We start from the raw sequence: 17,500 nt of genomic DNA, 5'->3' as shown, positions 1-17,500 counted from the left end.
GGCCGTAAGCGAGAGTGTCACTCACAAAGAGGCTTTTTATAGATGCTGACCTGTAGAAAAAGCAGTGAATGAACTTCACCAAAACAGGAGTTCAAAGGTCAAACGTCTTGTCCGTCTCCTGTGAAGCAGCAGCACCTTCTGCTGTCTGCAAAAGCTTACAGCACCTGGTATTCCCAGGCGGTCTCCCATGCAAGTACTAACCAGGCCCGACCCTGCTTGGCTTCCGAGATCGGACGAGATCGGGCTTGTTCAGGGTGGTATGGCCGTAAGCGAGAGTGTCCCTCACAAAGAGGCTTTTTATAGATGCTGACCTGTAGAAAAAGCAGTGAATGAACTTCACCAAAACAGGAGTTCAAAGGTCAAACGTCTTGTCCGTCTCCTGTGAAGCAGCAGCACCTTCTGCTGTCTGCAAAAGAGAAGAGAAAAAGCTTACAGCACCTGGTATTCCCAGGCGGTCTCCCATGCAAGTACTAACCAGGCCCGACCCTGCTTGGCTTCCGAGATCGGACGAGATCGGGCTTGTTCAGGGTGGTATGGCCGTAAGCGAGAGTGTCACTCACAAAGAGGCTTTTTATAGATGCTGACCTGTAGTTTGGGACAGCACTCTTCAGTAATAGGTCTTTTGTTAAAGTTGCTAAATTGGTCCCTTTTACAGTGAGGAGGCTGGGGCTGTTATTTTCAGAGTGTAGGAGAAAACAAGGATATCGTTAAAACAACAAATGTGTTCCCCAAAAAGGAGGAGAGTGTGGTTACTTTTGTTTAATGTTTGACTATTAAGGGCACCAAATGTGTCAGTTTCTCATTGATACTGACTGAAAAGGCCTGTTTGTCGTTTGGCATAGTTGGAGGTTGAGTGTGTGTAATGTTAGCTTCATGTGCTTTGTATGTCAGTGTAGTCCAGCAGAGAACAGCATAGGCTTGTCAGTAATGGATGCAAACACTGAATAGGACCATGAAAAACTTTTGTTGTGAAGTCCAGAGACAGCGCCCTCTGCTGTCTGCAAAAGACAAGAGAAAAAGCTTACAGCACCTGGTATTCCCAGGCGGTCTCCCATCCAAGTACTAACCAGGCCCGACCCTGTTTGGCTTCCGAGATCGGACGAGATCAGGCTTGTTCAGGGTGGTGTGGCCGTAAGCGAGAGTGTCACTCACAAAGAGGCTTTTTATAGATGCTGACCTGTAGAAAAAGCAGTGAATGAACTTCACCAAAACAGGAGTTCAAAGGTCAAACGTCTTGTCCGTCTCCTGTGAAGCAGCAGCACCTTCTGCTGTCTGCAAAAGCTTACAGCACCTGGTATTCCCAGGCGGTCTCCCATGCAAGTACTAACCAGGCCCGACCCTGCTTGGCTTCCGAGATCGGACGAGATCGGGCTTGTTCAGGGTGGTATGGCCGTAAGCGAGAGTGTCACTCACAAAGAGGCTTTTTATAGATGCTGACCTGTAGTTTGGGACAGCACTCTTCAGTAATAGGTCTTTTGTTAAAGTTGCTAAATTGGTCCCTTTTACAGTGAGGAGGCTGGGGCTGTTATTTTGAGAGTGTAGGAGAAAACAAGGATATCGTTAAAACAACAAATGTGTTCCCCAAAAAGGAGGAGAGTGTGGTTACTTTTGTTTAATGTTTGACTATTAAGGGCACCAAATGTGTCAGTTTCTCATTGATACTGACTGAAAAGGCCTGTTTGTCGTTTGGCATAGTTGGAGGTTGAGTGTGTGTAATGTTAGCTTCATGTGCTTTGTATGTCAGTGTAGTCCAGCAGAGAACAGCATAGGCTTGTCAGTAATGGATGCAAACACTGAATAGGACCATGAAAAACTTTTGTTGTGAAGTCCAGAGACAGCGCCCTCTGCTGTCTGCAAAAGACAAGAGAAAAAGCTTACAGCACCTGGTATTCCCAGGCGGTCTCCCATCCAAGTACTAACCAGGCCCGACCCTGTTTGCCTTCCGAGATCGGACGAGATCGGGCTTGTTCAGGGTGGTGTGGCCGTAAGCGAGAGTGTCCCTCACAAAGAGGCTTTTTATAGATGCTGACCTGTAGAAAAAGCAGTGAATGAACTTCACCAAAACAGGAGTTCAAAGGTCAAACGTCTTGTCCGTCTCCTGTGAAGCAGCAGCACCTTCTGCTGTCTGCAAAAGAGAAGAGACAAAGCTTACAGCACCTGGTATTCCCAGGCGGTCTCCCATGCAAGTACTAACCAGGCCCGACCCTGCTTGGCTTCCGAGATCGGACGAGATCGGGCTTGTTCAGGGTGGTATGGCCGTAAGCGAGAGTGTCCCTCACAAAGAGGCTTTTTATAGATGCTGACCTGTAGAAAAAGCAGTGAATGAACTTCACCAAAACAGGAGTTCAAAGGTCAAACGTCTTGTCCGTCTCCTGTGAAGCAGCAGCACCTTCTGCTGTCTGCAAAAGCTTACAGCACCTGGTATTCCCAGGCGGTCTCCCATGCAAGTACTAACCAGGCCCGACCCTGCTTGGCTTCCGAGATCGGACGAGATCGGGCTTGTTCAGGGTGGTATGGCCGTAAGCGAGAGTGTCCCTCACAAAGAGGCTTTTTATAGATGCTGACCTGTAGAAAAAGCAGTGAATGAACTTCACCAAAACAGGAGTTCAAAGGTCAAACGTCTTGTCCGTCTCCTGTGAAGCAGCAGCACCTTCTGCTGTCTGCAAAAGAGAAGAGAAAAAGCTTACAGCACCTGGTATTCCCAGGCGGTCTCCCATGCAAGTACTAACCAGGCCCGACCCTGCTTGGCTTCCGAGATCGGACGAGATCGGGCTTGTTCAGGGTGGTATGGCCGTAAGCGAGAGTGTCACTCACAAAGAGGCTTTTTATAGATGCTGACCTGTAGTTTGGGACAGCACTCTTCAGTAATAGGTCTTTTGTTAAAGTTGCTAAATTGGTCCCTTTTACAGTGAGGAGGCTGGGGCTGTTATTTTGAGAGTGTAGGAGAAAACAAGGATATCGTTAAAACAACAAATGTGTTCCCCAAAAAGGAGGAGAGTGTGGTTACTTTTGTTTAATGTTTGACTATTAAGGGCACCAAATGTGTCAGTTTCTCATTGATACTGACTGAAAAGGCCTGTTTGTCGTTTGGCATAGTTGGAGGTTGAGTGTGTGTAATGTTAGCTTCATGTGCTTTGTATGTCAGTGTAGTCCAGCAGAGAACAGCATAGGCTTGTCAGTAATGGATGCAAACACTGAATAGGACCATGAAAAACTTTTGTTGTGAAGTCCAGAGACAGCGCCCTCTGCTGTCTGCAAAAGACAAGAGAAAAAGCTTACAGCACCTGGTATTCCCAGGCGGTCTCCCATCCAAGTACTAACCAGGCCCGACCCTGTTTGGCTTCCGAGATCGGACGAGATCGGGCTTGTTCAGGGTGGTGTGGCCGTAAGCGAGAGTGTCACTCACAAAGAGGCTTTTTATAGATGCTGACCTGTAGAAAAAGCAGTGAATGAACTTCACCAAAACAGGAGTTCAAAGGTCAAACGTCTTGTCCGTCTCCTGTGAAGCAGCAGCACCTTCTGCTGTCTGCAAAAGCTTACAGCACCTGGTATTCCCAGGCGGTCTCCCATGCAAGTACTAACCAGGCCCGACCCTGCTTGGCTTCCGAGATCGGACGAGATCGGGCTTGTTCAGGGTGGTATGGCCGTAAGCGAGAGTGTCCCTCACAAAGAGGCTTTTTATAGATGCTGACCTGTAGAAAAAGCAGTGAATGAACTTCACCAAAACAGGAGTTCAAAGGTCAAACGTCTTGTCCGTCTCCTGTGAAGCAGCAGCACCTTCTGCTGTCTGCAAAAGAGAAGAGAAAAAGCTTACAGCACCTGGTATTCCCAGGCGGTCTCCCATGCAAGTACTAACCAGGCCCGACCCTGCTTGGCTTCCGAGATCGGACGAGATCGGGCTTGTTCAGGGTGGTATGGCCGTAAGCGAGAGTGTCACTCACAAAGAGGCTTTTTATAGATGCTGACCTGTAGTTTGGGACAGCACTCTTCAGTAATAGGTCTTTTGTTAAAGTTGCTAAATTGGTCCCTTTTACAGTGAGGAGGCTGGGGCTGTTATTTTCAGAGTGTAGGAGAAAACAAGGATATCGTTAAAACAACAAATGTGTTCCCCAAAAAGGAGGAGAGTGTGGTTACTTTTGTTTAATGTTTGACTATTAAGGGCACCAAATGTGTCAGTTTCTCATTGATACTGACTGAAAAGGCCTGTTTGTCGTTTGGCATAGTTGGAGGTTGAGTGTGTGTAATGTTAGCTTCATGTGCTTTGTATGTCAGTGTAGTCCAGCAGAGAACAGCATAGGCTTGTCAGTAATGGATGCAAACACTGAATAGGACCATGAAAAACTTTTGTTGTGAAGTCCAGAGACAGCGCCCTCTGCTGTCTGCAAAAGACAAGAGAAAAAGCTTACAGCACCTGGTATTCCCAGGCGGTCTCCCATCCAAGTACTAACCAGGCCCGACCCTGTTTGGCTTCCGAGATCGGACGAGATCAGGCTTGTTCAGGGTGGTGTGGCCGTAAGCGAGAGTGTCACTCACAAAGAGGCTTTTTATAGATGCTGACCTGTAGAAAAAGCAGTGAATGAACTTCACCAAAACAGGAGTTCAAAGGTCAAACGTCTTGTCCGTCTCCTGTGAAGCAGCAGCACCTTCTGCTGTCTGCAAAAGCTTACAGCACCTGGTATTCCCAGGCGGTCTCCCATGCAAGTACTAACCAGGCCCGACCCTGCTTGGCTTCCGAGATCGGACGAGATCGGGCTTGTTCAGGGTGGTATGGCCGTAAGCGAGAGTGTCACTCACAAAGAGGCTTTTTATAGATGCTGACCTGTAGTTTGGGACAGCACTCTTCAGTAATAGGTCTTTTGTTAAAGTTGCTAAATTGGTCCCTTTTACAGTGAGGAGGCTGGGGCTGTTATTTTGAGAGTGTAGGAGAAAACAAGGATATCGTTAAAACAACAAATGTGTTCCCCAAAAAGGAGGAGAGTGTGGTTACTTTTGTTTAATGTTTGACTATTAAGGGCACCAAATGTGTCAGTTTCTCATTGATACTGACTGAAAAGGCCTGTTTGTCGTTTGGCATAGTTGGAGGTTGAGTGTGTGTAATGTTAGCTTCATGTGCTTTGTATGTCAGTGTAGTCCAGCAGAGAACAGCATAGGCTTGTCAGTAATGGATGCAAACACTGAATAGGACCATGAAAAACTTTTGTTGTGAAGTCCAGAGACAGCGCCCTCTGCTGTCTGCAAAAGACAAGAGAAAAAGCTTACAGCACCTGGTATTCCCAGGCGGTCTCCCATCCAAGTACTAACCAGGCCCGACCCTGTTTGCCTTCCGAGATCGGACGAGATCGGGCTTGTTCAGGGTGGTGTGGCCGTAAGCGAGAGTGTCCCTCACAAAGAGGCTTTTTATAGATGCTGACCTGTAGAAAAAGCAGTGAATGAACTTCACCAAAACAGGAGTTCAAAGGTCAAACGTCTTGTCCGTCTCCTGTGAAGCAGCAGCACCTTCTGCTGTCTGCAAAAGAGAAGAGACAAAGCTTACAGCACCTGGTATTCCCAGGCGGTCTCCCATGCAAGTACTAACCAGGCCCGACCCTGCTTGGCTTCCGAGGTCGGACGAGATCGGGCTTGTTCAGGGTGGTATGGCCGTAAGCGAGAGTGTCCCTCACAAAGAGGCTTTTTATAGATGCTGACCTGTAGAAAAAGCAGTGAATGAACTTCACCAAAACAGGAGTTCAAAGGTCAAACGTCTTGTCCGTCTCCTGTGAAGCAGCAGCACCTTCTGCTGTCTGCAAAAGCTTACAGCACCTGGTATTCCCAGGCGGTCTCCCATGCAAGTACTAACCAGGCCCGACCCTGCTTGGCTTCCGAGATCGGACGAGATCGGGCTTGTTCAGGGTGGTATGGCCGTAAGCGAGAGTGTCCCTCACAAAGAGGCTTTTTATAGATGCTGACCTGTAGAAAAAGCAGTGAATGAACTTCACCAAAACAGGAGTTCAAAGGTCAAACGTCTTGTCCGTCTCCTGTGAAGCAGCAGCACCTTCTGCTGTCTGCAAAAGAGAAGAGAAAAAGCTTACAGCACCTGGTATTCCCAGGCGGTCTCCCATGCAAGTACTAACCAGGCCCGACCCTGCTTGGCTTCCGAGATCGGACGAGATCGGGCTTGTTCAGGGTGGTATGGCCGTAAGCGAGAGTGTCACTCACAAAGAGGCTTTTTATAGATGCTGACCTGTAGTTTGGGACAGCACTCTTCAGTAATAGGTCTTTTGTTAAAGTTGCTAAATTGGTCCCTTTTACAGTGAGGAGGCTGGGGCTGTTATTTTGAGAGTGTAGGAGAAAACAAGGATATCGTTAAAACAACAAATGTGTTCCCCAAAAAGGAGGAGAGTGTGGTTACTTTTGTTTAATGTTTGACTATTAAGGGCACCAAATGTGTCAGTTTCTCATTGATACTGACTGAAAAGGCCTGTTTGTCGTTTGGCATAGTTGGAGGTTGAGTGTGTGTAATGTTAGCTTCATGTGCTTTGTATGTCAGTGTAGTCCAGCAGAGAACAGCATAGGCTTGTCAGTAATGGATGCAAACACTGAATAGGACCATGAAAAACTTTTGTTGTGAAGTCCAGAGACAGCGCCCTCTGCTGTCTGCAAAAGACAAGAGAAAAAGCTTACAGCACCTGGTATTCCCAGGCGGTCTCCCATCCAAGTACTAACCAGGCCCGACCCTGTTTGGCTTCCGAGATCGGACGAGATCGGGCTTGTTCAGGGTGGTGTGGCCGTAAGCGAGAGTGTCACTCACAAAGAGGCTTTTTATAGATGCTGACCTGTAGAAAAAGCAGTGAATGAACTTCACCAAAACAGGAGTTCAAAGGTCAAACGTCTTGTCCGTCTCCTGTGAAGCAGCAGCACCTTCTGCTGTCTGCAAAAGCTTACAGCACCTGGTATTCCCAGGCGGTCTCCCATGCAAGTACTAACCAGGCCCGACCCTGCTTGGCTTCCGAGATCGGACGAGATCGGGCTTGTTCAGGGTGGTATGGCCGTAAGCGAGAGTGTCCCTCACAAAGAGGCTTTTTATAGATGCTGACCTGTAGAAAAAGCAGTGAATGAACTTCACCAAAACAGGAGTTCAAAGGTCAAACGTCTTGTCCGTCTCCTGTGAAGCAGCAGCACCTTCTGCTGTCTGCAAAAGAGAAGAGAAAAAGCTTACAGCACCTGGTATTCCCAGGCGGTCTCCCATGCAAGTACTAACCAGGCCCGACCCTGCTTGGCTTCCGAGATCGGACGAGATCGGGCTTGTTCAGGGTGGTATGGCCGTAAGCGAGAGTGTCACTCACAAAGAGGCTTTTTATAGATGCTGACCTGTAGTTTGGGACAGCACTCTTCAGTAATAGGTCTTTTGTTAAAGTTGCTAAATTGGTCCCTTTTACAGTGAGGAGGCTGGGGCTGTTATTTTCAGAGTGTAGGAGAAAACAAGGATATCGTTAAAACAACAAATGTGTTCCCCAAAAAGGAGGAGAGTGTGGTTACTTTTGTTTAATGTTTGACTATTAAGGGCACCAAATGTGTCAGTTTCTCATTGATACTGACTGAAAAGGCCTGTTTGTCGTTTGGCATAGTTGGAGGTTGAGTGTGTGTAATGTTAGCTTCATGTGCTTTGTATGTCAGTGTAGTCCAGCAGAGAACAGCATAGGCTTGTCAGTAATGGATGCAAACACTGAATAGGACCATGAAAAACTTTTGTTGTGAAGTCCAGAGACAGCGCCCTCTGCTGTCTGCAAAAGACAAGAGAAAAAGCTTACAGCACCTGGTATTCCCAGGCGGTCTCCCATCCAAGTACTAACCAGGCCCGACCCTGTTTGGCTTCCGAGATCGGACGAGATCAGGCTTGTTCAGGGTGGTGTGGCCGTAAGCGAGAGTGTCACTCACAAAGAGGCTTTTTATAGATGCTGACCTGTAGAAAAAGCAGTGAATGAACTTCACCAAAACAGGAGTTCAAAGGTCAAACGTCTTGTCCGTCTCCTGTGAAGCAGCAGCACCTTCTGCTGTCTGCAAAAGCTTACAGCACCTGGTATTCCCAGGCGGTCTCCCATGCAAGTACTAACCAGGCCCGACCCTGCTTGGCTTCCGAGATCGGACGAGATCGGGCTTGTTCAGGGTGGTATGGCCGTAAGCGAGAGTGTCACTCACAAAGAGGCTTTTTATAGATGCTGACCTGTAGTTTGGGACAGCACTCTTCAGTAATAGGTCTTTTGTTAAAGTTGCTAAATTGGTCCCTTTTACAGTGAGGAGGCTGGGGCTGTTATTTTGAGAGTGTAGGAGAAAACAAGGATATCGTTAAAACAACAAATGTGTTCCCCAAAAAGGAGGAGAGTGTGGTTACTTTTGTTTAATGTTTGACTATTAAGGGCACCAAATGTGTCAGTTTCTCATTGATACTGACTGAAAAGGCCTGTTTGTCGTTTGGCATAGTTGGAGGTTGAGTGTGTGTAATGTTAGCTTCATGTGCTTTGTATGTCAGTGTAGTCCAGCAGAGAACAGCATAGGCTTGTCAGTAATGGATGCAAACACTGAATAGGACCATGAAAAACTTTTGTTGTGAAGTCCAGAGACAGCGCCCTCTGCTGTCTGCAAAAGACAAGAGAAAAAGCTTACAGCACCTGGTATTCCCAGGCGGTCTCCCATGCAAGTACTAACCAGGCCCGACCCTGCTTGGCTTCCGAGATCGGACGAGATCGGGCTTGTTCAGGGTGGTATGGCCGTAAGCGAGAGTGTCCCTCACAAAGAGGCTTTTTATAGATGCTGACCTGTAGAAAAAGCAGTGAATGAACTTCACCAAAACAGGAGTTCAAAGGTCAAACGTCTTGTCCGTCTCCTGTGAAGCAGCAGCACCTTCTGCTGTCTGCAAAAGCTTACAGCACCTGGTATTCCCAGGCGGTCTCCCATGCAAGTACTAACCAGGCCCGACCCTGCTTGGCTTCCGAGATCGGACGAGATCGGGCTTGTTCAGGGTGGTATGGCCGTAAGCGAGAGTGTCCCTCACAAAGAGGCTTTTTATAGATGCTGACCTGTAGAAAAAGCAGTGAATGAACTTCACCAAAACAGGAGTTCAAAGGTCAAACGTCTTGTCCGTCTCCTGTGAAGCAGCAGCACCTTCTGCTGTCTGCAAAAGAGAAGAGAAAAAGCTTACAGCACCTGGTATTCCCAGGCGGTCTCCCATGCAAGTACTAACCAGGCCCGACCCTGCTTGGCTTCCGAGATCGGACGAGATCGGGCTTGTTCAGGGTGGTATGGCCGTAAGCGAGAGTGTCACTCACAAAGAGGCTTTTTATAGATGCTGACCTGTAGTTTGGGACAGCACTCTTCAGTAATAGGTCTTTTGTTAAAGTTGCTAAATTGGTCCCTTTTACAGTGAGGAGGCTGGGGCTGTTATTTTGAGAGTGTAGGAGAAAACAAGGATATCGTTAAAACAACAAATGTGTTCCCCAAAAAGGAGGAGAGTGTGGTTACTTTTGTTTAATGTTTGACTATTAAGGGCACCAAATGTGTCAGTTTCTCATTGATACTGACTGAAAAGGCCTGTTTGTCGTTTGGCATAGTTGGAGGTTGAGTGTGTGTAATGTTAGCTTCATGTGCTTTGTATGTCAGTGTAGTCCAGCAGAGAACAGCATAGGCTTGTCAGTAATGGATGCAAACACTGAATAGGACCATGAAAAACTTTTGTTGTGAAGTCCAGAGACAGCGCCCTCTGCTGTCTGCAAAAGACAAGAGAAAAAGCTTACAGCACCTGGTATTCCCAGGCGGTCTCCCATCCAAGTACTAACCAGGCCCGACCCTGTTTGGCTTCCGAGATCGGACGAGATCGGGCTTGTTCAGGGTGGTGTGGCCGTAAGCGAGAGTGTCACTCACAAAGAGGCTTTTTATAGATGCTGACCTGTAGAAAAAGCAGTGAATGAACTTCACCAAAACAGGAGTTCAAAGGTCAAACGTCTTGTCCGTCTCCTGTGAAGCAGCAGCACCTTCTGCTGTCTGCAAAAGCTTACAGCACCTGGTATTCCCAGGCGGTCTCCCATGCAAGTACTAACCAGGCCCGACCCTGCTTGGCTTCCGAGATCGGACGAGATCGGGCTTGTTCAGGGTGGTATGGCCGTAAGCGAGAGTGTCCCTCACAAAGAGGCTTTTTATAGATGCTGACCTGTAGAAAAAGCAGTGAATGAACTTCACCAAAACAGGAGTTCAAAGGTCAAACGTCTTGTCCGTCTCCTGTGAAGCAGCAGCACCTTCTGCTGTCTGCAAAAGAGAAGAGAAAAAGCTTACAGCACCTGGTATTCCCAGGCGGTCTCCCATGCAAGTACTAACCAGGCCCGACCCTGCTTGGCTTCCGAGATCGGACGAGATCGGGCTTGTTCAGGGTGGTATGGCCGTAAGCGAGAGTGTCACTCACAAAGAGGCTTTTTATAGATGCTGACCTGTAGTTTGGGACAGCACTCTTCAGTAATAGGTCTTTTGTTAAAGTTGCTAAATTGGTCCCTTTTACAGTGAGGAGGCTGGGGCTGTTATTTTGAGAGTGTAGGAGAAAACAAGGATATCGTTAAAACAACAAATGTGTTCCCCAAAAAGGAGGAGAGTGTGGTTACTTTTGTTTAATGTTTGACTATTAAGGGCACCAAATGTGTCAGTTTCTCATTGATACTGACTGAAAAGGCCTGTTTGTCGTTTGGCATAGTTGGAGGTTGAGTGTGTGTAATGTTAGCTTCATGTGCTTTGTATGTCAGTGTAGTCCAGCAGAGAACAGCATAGGCTTGTCAGTAATGGATGCAAACACTGAATAGGACCATGAAAAACTTTTGTTGTGAAGTCCAGAGACAGCGCCCTCTGCTGTCTGCAAAAGACAAGAGAAAAAGCTTACAGCACCTGGTATTCCCAGGCGGTCTCCCATCCAAGTACTAACCAGGCCCGACCCTGTTTGGCTTCCGAGATCGGACGAGATCGGGCTTGTTCAGGGTGGTGTGGCCGTAAGCGAGAGTGTCACTCACAAAGAGGCTTTTTATAGATGCTGACCTGTAGAAAAAGCAGTGAATGAACTTCACCAAAACAGGAGTTCAAAGGTCAAACGTCTTGTCCGTCTCCTGTGAAGCAGCAGCACCTTCTGCTGTCTGCAAAAGCTTACAGCACCTGGTATTCCCAGGCGGTCTCCCATGCAAGTACTAACCAGGCCCGACCCTGCTTGGCTTCCGAGATCGGACGAGATCGGGCTTGTTCAGGGTGGTATGGCCGTAAGCGAGAGTGTCACTCACAAAGAGGCTTTTTATAGATGCTGACCTGTAGTTTGGGACAGCACTCTTCAGTAATAGGTCTTTTGTTAAAGTTGCTAAATTGGTCCCTTTTACAGTGAGGAGGCTGGGGCTGTTATTTTGAGAGTGTAGGAGAAAACAAGGATATCGTTAAAACAACAAATGTGTTCCCCAAAAAGGAGGAGAGTGTGGTTACTTTTGTTTAATGTTTGACTATTAAGGGCACCAAATGTGTCAGTTTCTCATTGATACTGACTGAAAAGGCCTGTTTGTCGTTTGGCATAGTTGGAGGTTGAGTGTGTGTAATGTTAGCTTCATGTGCTTTGTATGTCAGTGTAGTCCAGCAGAGAACAGCATAGGCTTGTCAGTAATGGATGCAAACACTGAATAGGACCATGAAAAACTTTTGTTGTGAAGTCTGGAGACAGCGCCCTCTGCTGTCTGCAAAAGACAAGAGAAAAAGCTTACAGCACCTGGTATTCCAAGGCGGTCTCCCATCCAAGTACTAACCAGGCCCGACCCTGTTTGGCTTCCGAGATCGGACGAGATCGGGCTTGTTCAGGGTGGTGTGGCCGTAAGCGAGAGTGTCCCTCACAAAGAGGCTTTTTATAGATGCTGACCTGTAGAAAAAGCAGTGAATGAACTTCACCAAAACAGGAGTTCAAAGGTCAAACGTCTTGTCCGTCTCCTGTGAAGCAGCAGCACCTTCTGCTGTCTGCAAAAGAGAAGAGACAAAGCTTACAGCACCTGGTATTCCCAGGCGGTCTCCCATGCAAGTACTAACCAGGCCCGACCCTGCTTGGCTTCCGAGATCGGACGAGATCGGGCTTGTTCAGGGTGGTATGGCCGTAAGCGAGAGTGTCCCTCACAAAGAGGCTTTTTATAGATGCTGACCTGTAGAAAAAGCAGTGAATGAACTTCAGCAAAACAGGAGTTCAAAGGTCAAACGTCTTGTCCGTCTCCTGTGAAGCAGCAGCACCTTCTGCTGTCTGCAAAAGCTTACAGCACCTGGTATTCCCAGGCGGTCTCCCATGCAAGTACTAACCAGGCCCGACCCTGCTTGGCTTCCGAGATCGGACGAGATCGGGCTTGTTCAGGGTGGTATGGCCGTAAGCGAGAGTGTCCCTCACAAAGAGGCTTTTTATAGATGCTGACCTGTAGAAAAAGCAGTGAATGAACTTCACCAAAACAGGAGTTCAAAGGTCAAACGTCTTGTCCGTCTCCTGTGAAGCAGCAGCACCTTCTGCTGTCTGCAAAAGAGAAGAGAAAAAGCTTACAGCACCTGGTATTCCCAGGCGGTCTCCCATGCAAGTACTAACCAGGCCCGACCCTGCTTGGCTTCCGAGATCGGACGAGATCGGGCTTGTTCAGGGTGGTATGGCCGTAAGCGAGAGTGTCACTCACAAAGAGGCTTTTTATAGATGCTGACCTGTAGTTTGGGACAGCACTCTTCAGTAATAGGTCTTTTGTTAAAGTTGCTAAATTGGTCCCTTTTACAGTGAGGAGGCTGGGGCTGTTATTTTGAGAGTGTAGGAGAAAACAAGGATATCGTTAAAACAACAAATGTGTTCCCCAAAAAGGAGGAGAGTGTGGTTACTTTTGTTTAATGTTTGACTATTAAGGGCACCAAATGTGTCAGTTTCTCATTGATACTGACTGAAAAGGCCTGTTTGTCGTTTGGCATAGTTGGAGGTTGAGTGTGTGTAATGTTAGCTTCATGTGCTTTGTATGTCAGTGTAGTCCAGCAGAGAACAGCATAGGCTTGTCAGTAATGGATGCAAACACTGAATAGGACCATGAAAAACTTTTGTTGTGAAGTCCAGAGACAGCGCCCTCTGCTGTCTGCAAAAGACAAGAGAAAAAGCTTACAGCACCTGGTATTCCCAGGCGGTCTCCCATCCAAGTACTAACCAGGCCCGACCCTGTTTGGCTTCCGAGATCGGACGAGATCGGGCTTGTTCAGGGTGGTGTGGCCGTAAGCGAGAGTGTCACTCACAAAGAGGCTTTTTATAGATGCTGACCTGTAGAAAAAGCAGTGAATGAACTTCACCAAAACAGGAGTTCAAAGGTCAAACGTCTTGTCCGTCTCCTGTGAAGCAGCAGCACCTTCTGCTGTCTGCAAAAGAGAAGAGACAAAGCTTACAGCACCTGGTATTCCCAGGCGGTCTCCCATGCAAGTACTAACCAGGCCCGACCCTGCTTGGCTTCCGAGATCGGACGAGATCGGGCTTGTTCAGGGTGGTATGGCCGTAAGCGAGAGTGTCCCTCACAAAGAGGCTTTTTATAGATGCTGACCTGTAGAAAAAGCAGTGAATGAACTTCACCAAAACAGGAGTTCAAAGGTCAAACGTCTTGTCCGTCTCCTGTGAAGCAGCAGCACCTTCTGCTGTCTGCAAAAGCTTACAGCACCTGGTATTCCCAGGCGGTCTCCCATGCAAGTACTAACCAGGCCCGACCCTGCTTGGCTTCCGAGATCGGACGAGATCGGGCTTGTTCAGGGTGGTATGGCCGTAAGCGAGAGTGTCCCTCACAAAGAGGCTTTTTATAGATGCTGACCTGTAGAAAAAGCAGTGAATGAACTTCACCAAAACAGGAGTTCAAAGGTCAAACGTCTTGTCCGTCTCCTGTGAAGCAGCAGCACCTTCTGCTGTCTGCAAAAGAGAAGAGAAAAAGCTTACAGCACCTGGTATTCCCAGGCGGTCTCCCATGCAAGTACTAACCAGGCCCGACCCTGCTTGGCTTCCGAGATCGGACGAGATCGGGCTTGTTCAGGGTGGTATGGCCGTAAGCGAGAGTGTCACTCACAAAGAGGCTTTTTATAGATGCTGACCTGTAGTTTGGGACAGCACTCTTCAGTAATAGGTCTTTTGTTAAAGTTGCTAAATTGGTCCCTTTTACAGTGAGGAGGCTGGGGCTGTTATTTTGAGAGTGTAGGAGAAAACAAGGATATCGTTAAAACAACAAATGTGTTCCCCAAAAAGGAGGAGAGTGTGGTTACTTTTGTTTAATGTTTGACTATTAAGGGCACCAAATGTGTCAGTTTCTCATTGATACTGACTGAAAAGGCCTGTTTGTCGTTTGGCATAGTTGGAGGTTGAGTGTGTGTAATGTTAGCTTCATGTGCTTTGTATGTCAGTGTAGTCCAGCAGAGAACAGCATAGGCTTGTCAGTAATGGATGCAAACACTGAATAGGACCATGAAAAACTTTTGTTGTGAAGTCCAGAGACAGCGCCCTCTGCTGTCTGCAAAAGACAAGAGAAAAAGCTTACAGCACCTGGTATTCCCAGGCGGTCTCCCATCCAAGTACTAACCAGGCCCGACCCTGTTTGGCTTCCGAGATCGGACGAGATCGGGCTTGTTCAGGGTGGTGTGGCCGTAAGCGAGAGTGTCACTCACAAAGAGGCTTTTTATAGATGCTGACCTGTAGAAAAAGCAGTGAATGAACTTCACCAAAACAGGAGTTCAAAGGTCAAACGTCTTGTCCGTCTCCTGTGAAGCAGCAGCACCTTCTGCTGTCTGCAAAAGCTTACAGCACCTGGTATTCCCAGGCGGTCTCCCATGCAAGTACTAACCAGGCCCGACCCTGCTTGGCTTCCGAGATCGGACGAGATCGGGCTTGTTCAGGGTGGTATGGCCGTAAGCGAGAGTGTCCCTCACAAAGAGGCTTTTTATAGATGCTGACCTGTAGAAAAAGCAGTGAATGAACTTCACCAAAACAGGAGTTCAAAGGTCAAACGTCTTGTCCGTCTCCTGTGAAGCAGCAGCACCTTCTGCTGTCTGCAAAAGAGAAGAGAAAAAGCTTACAGCACCTGGTATTCCCAGGCGGTCTCCCATGCAAGTACTAACCAGGCCCGACCCTGCTTGGCTTCCGAGATCGGACGAGATCGGGCTTGTTCAGGGTGGTATGGCCGTAAGCGAGAGTGTCACTCACAAAGAGGCTTTTTATAGATGCTGACCTGTAGTTTGGGACAGCACTCTTCAGTAATAGGTCTTTTGTTAAAGTTGCTAAATTGGTCCCTTTTACAGTGAGGAGGCTGGGGCTGTTATTTTGAGAGTGTAGGAGAAAACAAGGATATCGTTAAAACAACAAATGTGTTCCCCAAAAAGGAGGAGAGTGTGGTTACTTTTGTTTAATGTTTGACTATTAAGGGCACCAAATGTGTCAGTTTCTCATTGATACTGACTGAAAAGGCCTGTTTGTCGTTTGGCATAGTTGGAGGTTGAGTGTGTGTAATGTTAGCTTCATGTGCTTTGTATGTCAGTGTAGTCCAGCAGAGAACAGCATAGGCTTGTCAGTAATGGATGCAAACACTGAATAGGACCATGAAAAACTTTTGTTGTGAAGTCCAGAGACAGCGCCCTCTGCTGTCTGCAAAAGACAAGAGAAAAAGCTTACAGCACCTGGTATTCCCAGGCGGTCTCCCATCCAAGTACTAACCAGGCCCGACCCTGTTTGGCTTCCGAGATCGGACGAGATCGGGCTTGTTCAGGGTGGTGTGGCCGTAAGCGAGAGTGTCCCTCACAAAGAGGCTTTTTATAGATGCTGACCTGTAGAAAAAGCAGTGAATGAACTTCACCAAAACAGGAGTTCAAAGGTCAAACGTCTTGTCCGTCTCCTGTGAAGCAGCAGCACCTTCTGCTGTCTGCAAAAGCTTACAGCACCTGGTATTCCCAGGCGGTCTCCCATCCAAGTACTAACCAGGCCCGACCCTGTTTGGCTTCCGAGATCGGACGAGATCGGGCTTGTTCAGGGTGGTATGGCCGTAAGCGAGAGTGTCCCTCACAAAGAGGCTTTTTATAGATGCTGACCTGTAGAAAAAGCAGTGAATGAACTTCACCAAAACAGGAGTTCAAAGGTCAAACGTCTTGTCCGTCTCCTGTGAAGCAGCAGCACCTTCTGCTGTCTGCAAAAGAGAAGAGACAAAGCTTACAGCACCTGGTATTCCCAGGCGGTCTCCCATGCAAGTACTAACCAGGCCCGACCCTGCTTGACTTCCGAGATCGGACGAGATCGGGCTTGTTCAGGGTGGTATGGCCGTAAGCGAGAGTGTCCCTCACAAAGAGGCTTTTTATAGATGCTGACCTGTAGAAAAAGCAGTGAATGAACTTCACCAAAACAGGAGTTCAAAGGTCAAACGTCTTGTCCGTCTCCTGTGAAGCAGCAGCACCTTCTGCTGTCTGCAAAAGAGAAGAGAAAAAGCTTACAGCACCTGGTATTCCCAGGCGGTCTCCCATGCAAGTACTAACCAGGCCCGACCCTGCTTGGCTTCCGAGATCGGACGAGATCGGGCTTGTTCAGGGTGGTATGGCCGTAAGCGAGAGTGTCACTCACAAAGAGGCTTTTTATAGATGCTGACCTGTAGTTTGGGACAGCACTCTTCAGTAATAGGTCTTTTGTTAAAGTTGCTAAATTGGTCCCTTTTACAGTGAGGAGGCTGGGGCTGTTATTTTGAGAGTGTAGGAGAAAACAAGGATATCGTTAAAACAACAAATGTGTTCCCCAAAAAGGAGGAGAGTGTGGTTACTTTTGTTTAATGTTTGACTATTAAGGGCACCAAATGTGTCAGTTTCTCATTGATACTGACTGAAAAGGCCTGTTTGTCGTTTGGCATAGTTGGAGGTTGAGTGTGTGTAATGTTAGCTTCATGTGCTTTGTATGTCAGTGTAGTCCAGCAGAGAACAGCATAGGCTTGTCAGTAATGGATGCAAACACTGAATAGGACCATGAAAAACTTTTGTTGTGAAGTCCAGAGACAGCGCCCTCTGCTGTCTGCAAAAGACAAGAGAAAAAGCTTACAGCACCTGGTATTCCCAGGCGGTCTCCCATCCAAGTACTAACCAGGCCCGACCCTGTTTGGCTTCCGAGATCGGACGAGATCGGGCTTGTTCAGGGTGGTGTGGCCGTAAGCGAGAGTGTCCCTCACAAAGAGGCTTTTTATAGATGCTGACCTGTAGAAAAAGCAGTGAATGAACTTCACCAAAACAGGAGTTCAAAGGTCAAACGTCTTGTCCGTCTCCTGTGAAGCAGCAGCACCTTCTGCTGTCTGCAAAAGCTTACAGCACCTGGTATTCCCAGGCGGTCTCCCATCCAAGTACTAACCAGGCCCGACCCTGTTTGGCTTCCGAGATCGGACGAGATCGGGCTTGTTCAGGGTGGTATGGCCGTAAGCGAGAGTGTCCCTCACAAAGAGGCTTTTTATAGATGCTGACCTGTAGAAAA

The 17,500-nt window shown here is 47.9% G+C and overlaps 48 non-coding genes across 48 annotated transcripts in view; all 48 read right to left on the bottom strand.

The window, feature by feature from the left end:
• Window positions 1-10, bottom strand: part of LOC139224632 (5S ribosomal RNA) — a 119-nt gene extending 109 nt beyond the window's left edge. Inside the window, exon 1 of the ribosomal RNA XR_011586665.1 lies at window positions 1-10. This exon is cut by the window's left edge and continues 109 nt beyond it. This is a non-coding gene — a ribosomal RNA (5S ribosomal RNA).
• A 142-nt stretch (window positions 11-152) lies between these two features.
• LOC139224275 (5S ribosomal RNA) lies at window positions 153-271 on the bottom strand. The gene has a single exon (XR_011586332.1). It is a non-coding gene; the product is annotated as a 5S ribosomal RNA (ribosomal RNA).
• A 155-nt stretch (window positions 272-426) lies between these two features.
• On the bottom strand, window positions 427-545 carry LOC139224274 (5S ribosomal RNA). Its single transcript, XR_011586331.1, has one exon. It is a non-coding gene; the product is annotated as a 5S ribosomal RNA (ribosomal RNA).
• Window positions 546-1,018: 473 nt separating this feature from the next.
• On the bottom strand, window positions 1,019-1,137 carry LOC139224089 (5S ribosomal RNA). Its single transcript, XR_011586181.1, has one exon. It is a non-coding gene; the product is annotated as a 5S ribosomal RNA (ribosomal RNA).
• Window positions 1,138-1,279: 142 nt separating this feature from the next.
• On the bottom strand, window positions 1,280-1,398 carry LOC139224273 (5S ribosomal RNA). The gene has a single exon (XR_011586330.1). It is a non-coding gene; the product is annotated as a 5S ribosomal RNA (ribosomal RNA).
• A 473-nt stretch (window positions 1,399-1,871) lies between these two features.
• On the bottom strand, window positions 1,872-1,990 carry LOC139224082 (5S ribosomal RNA). Its single transcript, XR_011586175.1, has one exon. It is a non-coding gene; the product is annotated as a 5S ribosomal RNA (ribosomal RNA).
• Window positions 1,991-2,145: 155 nt separating this feature from the next.
• On the bottom strand, window positions 2,146-2,264 carry LOC139224272 (5S ribosomal RNA). Its single transcript, XR_011586329.1, has one exon. It is a non-coding gene; the product is annotated as a 5S ribosomal RNA (ribosomal RNA).
• A 142-nt stretch (window positions 2,265-2,406) lies between these two features.
• LOC139224269 (5S ribosomal RNA) lies at window positions 2,407-2,525 on the bottom strand. The gene has a single exon (XR_011586327.1). It is a non-coding gene; the product is annotated as a 5S ribosomal RNA (ribosomal RNA).
• A 155-nt stretch (window positions 2,526-2,680) lies between these two features.
• On the bottom strand, window positions 2,681-2,799 carry LOC139224268 (5S ribosomal RNA). Its single transcript, XR_011586326.1, has one exon. It is a non-coding gene; the product is annotated as a 5S ribosomal RNA (ribosomal RNA).
• A 473-nt stretch (window positions 2,800-3,272) lies between these two features.
• On the bottom strand, window positions 3,273-3,391 carry LOC139224631 (5S ribosomal RNA). Its single transcript, XR_011586664.1, has one exon. It is a non-coding gene; the product is annotated as a 5S ribosomal RNA (ribosomal RNA).
• Window positions 3,392-3,533: 142 nt separating this feature from the next.
• Window positions 3,534-3,652, bottom strand: LOC139224267 (5S ribosomal RNA). The gene has a single exon (XR_011586325.1). It is a non-coding gene; the product is annotated as a 5S ribosomal RNA (ribosomal RNA).
• A 155-nt stretch (window positions 3,653-3,807) lies between these two features.
• Window positions 3,808-3,926, bottom strand: LOC139224266 (5S ribosomal RNA). The gene has a single exon (XR_011586324.1). It is a non-coding gene; the product is annotated as a 5S ribosomal RNA (ribosomal RNA).
• A 473-nt stretch (window positions 3,927-4,399) lies between these two features.
• LOC139224088 (5S ribosomal RNA) lies at window positions 4,400-4,518 on the bottom strand. The gene has a single exon (XR_011586180.1). It is a non-coding gene; the product is annotated as a 5S ribosomal RNA (ribosomal RNA).
• Window positions 4,519-4,660: 142 nt separating this feature from the next.
• LOC139224265 (5S ribosomal RNA) lies at window positions 4,661-4,779 on the bottom strand. Its single transcript, XR_011586323.1, has one exon. It is a non-coding gene; the product is annotated as a 5S ribosomal RNA (ribosomal RNA).
• A 473-nt stretch (window positions 4,780-5,252) lies between these two features.
• Window positions 5,253-5,371, bottom strand: LOC139224081 (5S ribosomal RNA). Its single transcript, XR_011586174.1, has one exon. It is a non-coding gene; the product is annotated as a 5S ribosomal RNA (ribosomal RNA).
• A 155-nt stretch (window positions 5,372-5,526) lies between these two features.
• LOC139224609 (5S ribosomal RNA) lies at window positions 5,527-5,645 on the bottom strand. The gene has a single exon (XR_011586643.1). It is a non-coding gene; the product is annotated as a 5S ribosomal RNA (ribosomal RNA).
• Window positions 5,646-5,787: 142 nt separating this feature from the next.
• On the bottom strand, window positions 5,788-5,906 carry LOC139224263 (5S ribosomal RNA). The gene has a single exon (XR_011586321.1). It is a non-coding gene; the product is annotated as a 5S ribosomal RNA (ribosomal RNA).
• A 155-nt stretch (window positions 5,907-6,061) lies between these two features.
• On the bottom strand, window positions 6,062-6,180 carry LOC139224262 (5S ribosomal RNA). Its single transcript, XR_011586320.1, has one exon. It is a non-coding gene; the product is annotated as a 5S ribosomal RNA (ribosomal RNA).
• Window positions 6,181-6,653: 473 nt separating this feature from the next.
• LOC139224630 (5S ribosomal RNA) lies at window positions 6,654-6,772 on the bottom strand. Its single transcript, XR_011586663.1, has one exon. It is a non-coding gene; the product is annotated as a 5S ribosomal RNA (ribosomal RNA).
• A 142-nt stretch (window positions 6,773-6,914) lies between these two features.
• Window positions 6,915-7,033, bottom strand: LOC139224261 (5S ribosomal RNA). Its single transcript, XR_011586319.1, has one exon. It is a non-coding gene; the product is annotated as a 5S ribosomal RNA (ribosomal RNA).
• Window positions 7,034-7,188: 155 nt separating this feature from the next.
• On the bottom strand, window positions 7,189-7,307 carry LOC139224260 (5S ribosomal RNA). The gene has a single exon (XR_011586318.1). It is a non-coding gene; the product is annotated as a 5S ribosomal RNA (ribosomal RNA).
• Window positions 7,308-7,780: 473 nt separating this feature from the next.
• Window positions 7,781-7,899, bottom strand: LOC139224087 (5S ribosomal RNA). Its single transcript, XR_011586179.1, has one exon. It is a non-coding gene; the product is annotated as a 5S ribosomal RNA (ribosomal RNA).
• Window positions 7,900-8,041: 142 nt separating this feature from the next.
• LOC139224259 (5S ribosomal RNA) lies at window positions 8,042-8,160 on the bottom strand. The gene has a single exon (XR_011586317.1). It is a non-coding gene; the product is annotated as a 5S ribosomal RNA (ribosomal RNA).
• A 473-nt stretch (window positions 8,161-8,633) lies between these two features.
• LOC139224258 (5S ribosomal RNA) lies at window positions 8,634-8,752 on the bottom strand. Its single transcript, XR_011586316.1, has one exon. It is a non-coding gene; the product is annotated as a 5S ribosomal RNA (ribosomal RNA).
• A 142-nt stretch (window positions 8,753-8,894) lies between these two features.
• LOC139224257 (5S ribosomal RNA) lies at window positions 8,895-9,013 on the bottom strand. The gene has a single exon (XR_011586315.1). It is a non-coding gene; the product is annotated as a 5S ribosomal RNA (ribosomal RNA).
• Window positions 9,014-9,168: 155 nt separating this feature from the next.
• LOC139224256 (5S ribosomal RNA) lies at window positions 9,169-9,287 on the bottom strand. The gene has a single exon (XR_011586314.1). It is a non-coding gene; the product is annotated as a 5S ribosomal RNA (ribosomal RNA).
• Window positions 9,288-9,760: 473 nt separating this feature from the next.
• Window positions 9,761-9,879, bottom strand: LOC139224629 (5S ribosomal RNA). Its single transcript, XR_011586662.1, has one exon. It is a non-coding gene; the product is annotated as a 5S ribosomal RNA (ribosomal RNA).
• A 142-nt stretch (window positions 9,880-10,021) lies between these two features.
• On the bottom strand, window positions 10,022-10,140 carry LOC139224255 (5S ribosomal RNA). Its single transcript, XR_011586313.1, has one exon. It is a non-coding gene; the product is annotated as a 5S ribosomal RNA (ribosomal RNA).
• A 155-nt stretch (window positions 10,141-10,295) lies between these two features.
• On the bottom strand, window positions 10,296-10,414 carry LOC139224254 (5S ribosomal RNA). The gene has a single exon (XR_011586312.1). It is a non-coding gene; the product is annotated as a 5S ribosomal RNA (ribosomal RNA).
• A 473-nt stretch (window positions 10,415-10,887) lies between these two features.
• LOC139224627 (5S ribosomal RNA) lies at window positions 10,888-11,006 on the bottom strand. Its single transcript, XR_011586660.1, has one exon. It is a non-coding gene; the product is annotated as a 5S ribosomal RNA (ribosomal RNA).
• A 142-nt stretch (window positions 11,007-11,148) lies between these two features.
• Window positions 11,149-11,267, bottom strand: LOC139224252 (5S ribosomal RNA). The gene has a single exon (XR_011586310.1). It is a non-coding gene; the product is annotated as a 5S ribosomal RNA (ribosomal RNA).
• Window positions 11,268-11,740: 473 nt separating this feature from the next.
• Window positions 11,741-11,859, bottom strand: LOC139224103 (5S ribosomal RNA). The gene has a single exon (XR_011586194.1). It is a non-coding gene; the product is annotated as a 5S ribosomal RNA (ribosomal RNA).
• A 155-nt stretch (window positions 11,860-12,014) lies between these two features.
• Window positions 12,015-12,133, bottom strand: LOC139224251 (5S ribosomal RNA). Its single transcript, XR_011586309.1, has one exon. It is a non-coding gene; the product is annotated as a 5S ribosomal RNA (ribosomal RNA).
• A 142-nt stretch (window positions 12,134-12,275) lies between these two features.
• Window positions 12,276-12,394, bottom strand: LOC139224250 (5S ribosomal RNA). The gene has a single exon (XR_011586308.1). It is a non-coding gene; the product is annotated as a 5S ribosomal RNA (ribosomal RNA).
• A 155-nt stretch (window positions 12,395-12,549) lies between these two features.
• Window positions 12,550-12,668, bottom strand: LOC139224249 (5S ribosomal RNA). Its single transcript, XR_011586307.1, has one exon. It is a non-coding gene; the product is annotated as a 5S ribosomal RNA (ribosomal RNA).
• Window positions 12,669-13,141: 473 nt separating this feature from the next.
• On the bottom strand, window positions 13,142-13,260 carry LOC139224626 (5S ribosomal RNA). The gene has a single exon (XR_011586659.1). It is a non-coding gene; the product is annotated as a 5S ribosomal RNA (ribosomal RNA).
• Window positions 13,261-13,415: 155 nt separating this feature from the next.
• LOC139224248 (5S ribosomal RNA) lies at window positions 13,416-13,534 on the bottom strand. Its single transcript, XR_011586306.1, has one exon. It is a non-coding gene; the product is annotated as a 5S ribosomal RNA (ribosomal RNA).
• Window positions 13,535-13,676: 142 nt separating this feature from the next.
• LOC139224247 (5S ribosomal RNA) lies at window positions 13,677-13,795 on the bottom strand. The gene has a single exon (XR_011586305.1). It is a non-coding gene; the product is annotated as a 5S ribosomal RNA (ribosomal RNA).
• Window positions 13,796-13,950: 155 nt separating this feature from the next.
• On the bottom strand, window positions 13,951-14,069 carry LOC139224246 (5S ribosomal RNA). Its single transcript, XR_011586304.1, has one exon. It is a non-coding gene; the product is annotated as a 5S ribosomal RNA (ribosomal RNA).
• A 473-nt stretch (window positions 14,070-14,542) lies between these two features.
• Window positions 14,543-14,661, bottom strand: LOC139224625 (5S ribosomal RNA). The gene has a single exon (XR_011586658.1). It is a non-coding gene; the product is annotated as a 5S ribosomal RNA (ribosomal RNA).
• A 142-nt stretch (window positions 14,662-14,803) lies between these two features.
• LOC139224245 (5S ribosomal RNA) lies at window positions 14,804-14,922 on the bottom strand. Its single transcript, XR_011586303.1, has one exon. It is a non-coding gene; the product is annotated as a 5S ribosomal RNA (ribosomal RNA).
• Window positions 14,923-15,077: 155 nt separating this feature from the next.
• Window positions 15,078-15,196, bottom strand: LOC139224243 (5S ribosomal RNA). Its single transcript, XR_011586302.1, has one exon. It is a non-coding gene; the product is annotated as a 5S ribosomal RNA (ribosomal RNA).
• A 473-nt stretch (window positions 15,197-15,669) lies between these two features.
• LOC139224623 (5S ribosomal RNA) lies at window positions 15,670-15,788 on the bottom strand. The gene has a single exon (XR_011586657.1). It is a non-coding gene; the product is annotated as a 5S ribosomal RNA (ribosomal RNA).
• A 142-nt stretch (window positions 15,789-15,930) lies between these two features.
• Window positions 15,931-16,049, bottom strand: LOC139224051 (5S ribosomal RNA). The gene has a single exon (XR_011586145.1). It is a non-coding gene; the product is annotated as a 5S ribosomal RNA (ribosomal RNA).
• Window positions 16,050-16,204: 155 nt separating this feature from the next.
• On the bottom strand, window positions 16,205-16,323 carry LOC139224634 (5S ribosomal RNA). Its single transcript, XR_011586667.1, has one exon. It is a non-coding gene; the product is annotated as a 5S ribosomal RNA (ribosomal RNA).
• A 155-nt stretch (window positions 16,324-16,478) lies between these two features.
• LOC139224242 (5S ribosomal RNA) lies at window positions 16,479-16,597 on the bottom strand. The gene has a single exon (XR_011586301.1). It is a non-coding gene; the product is annotated as a 5S ribosomal RNA (ribosomal RNA).
• A 473-nt stretch (window positions 16,598-17,070) lies between these two features.
• Window positions 17,071-17,189, bottom strand: LOC139224622 (5S ribosomal RNA). Its single transcript, XR_011586656.1, has one exon. It is a non-coding gene; the product is annotated as a 5S ribosomal RNA (ribosomal RNA).
• Window positions 17,190-17,331: 142 nt separating this feature from the next.
• LOC139224039 (5S ribosomal RNA) lies at window positions 17,332-17,450 on the bottom strand. The gene has a single exon (XR_011586134.1). It is a non-coding gene; the product is annotated as a 5S ribosomal RNA (ribosomal RNA).
• Window positions 17,451-17,500: the final 50 nt, after the last annotated feature.

Source organism: Pempheris klunzingeri, chromosome 24, assembly GCF_042242105.1.
Source record: "Pempheris klunzingeri isolate RE-2024b chromosome 24, fPemKlu1.hap1, whole genome shotgun sequence".
Taxonomy (NCBI): domain Eukaryota; kingdom Metazoa; phylum Chordata; class Actinopteri; order Acropomatiformes; family Pempheridae; genus Pempheris; species Pempheris klunzingeri.
The sequence above is the reverse complement of the archived record's forward strand: the minus strand, read 5'-3'. Positions and strand labels throughout refer to the sequence as shown.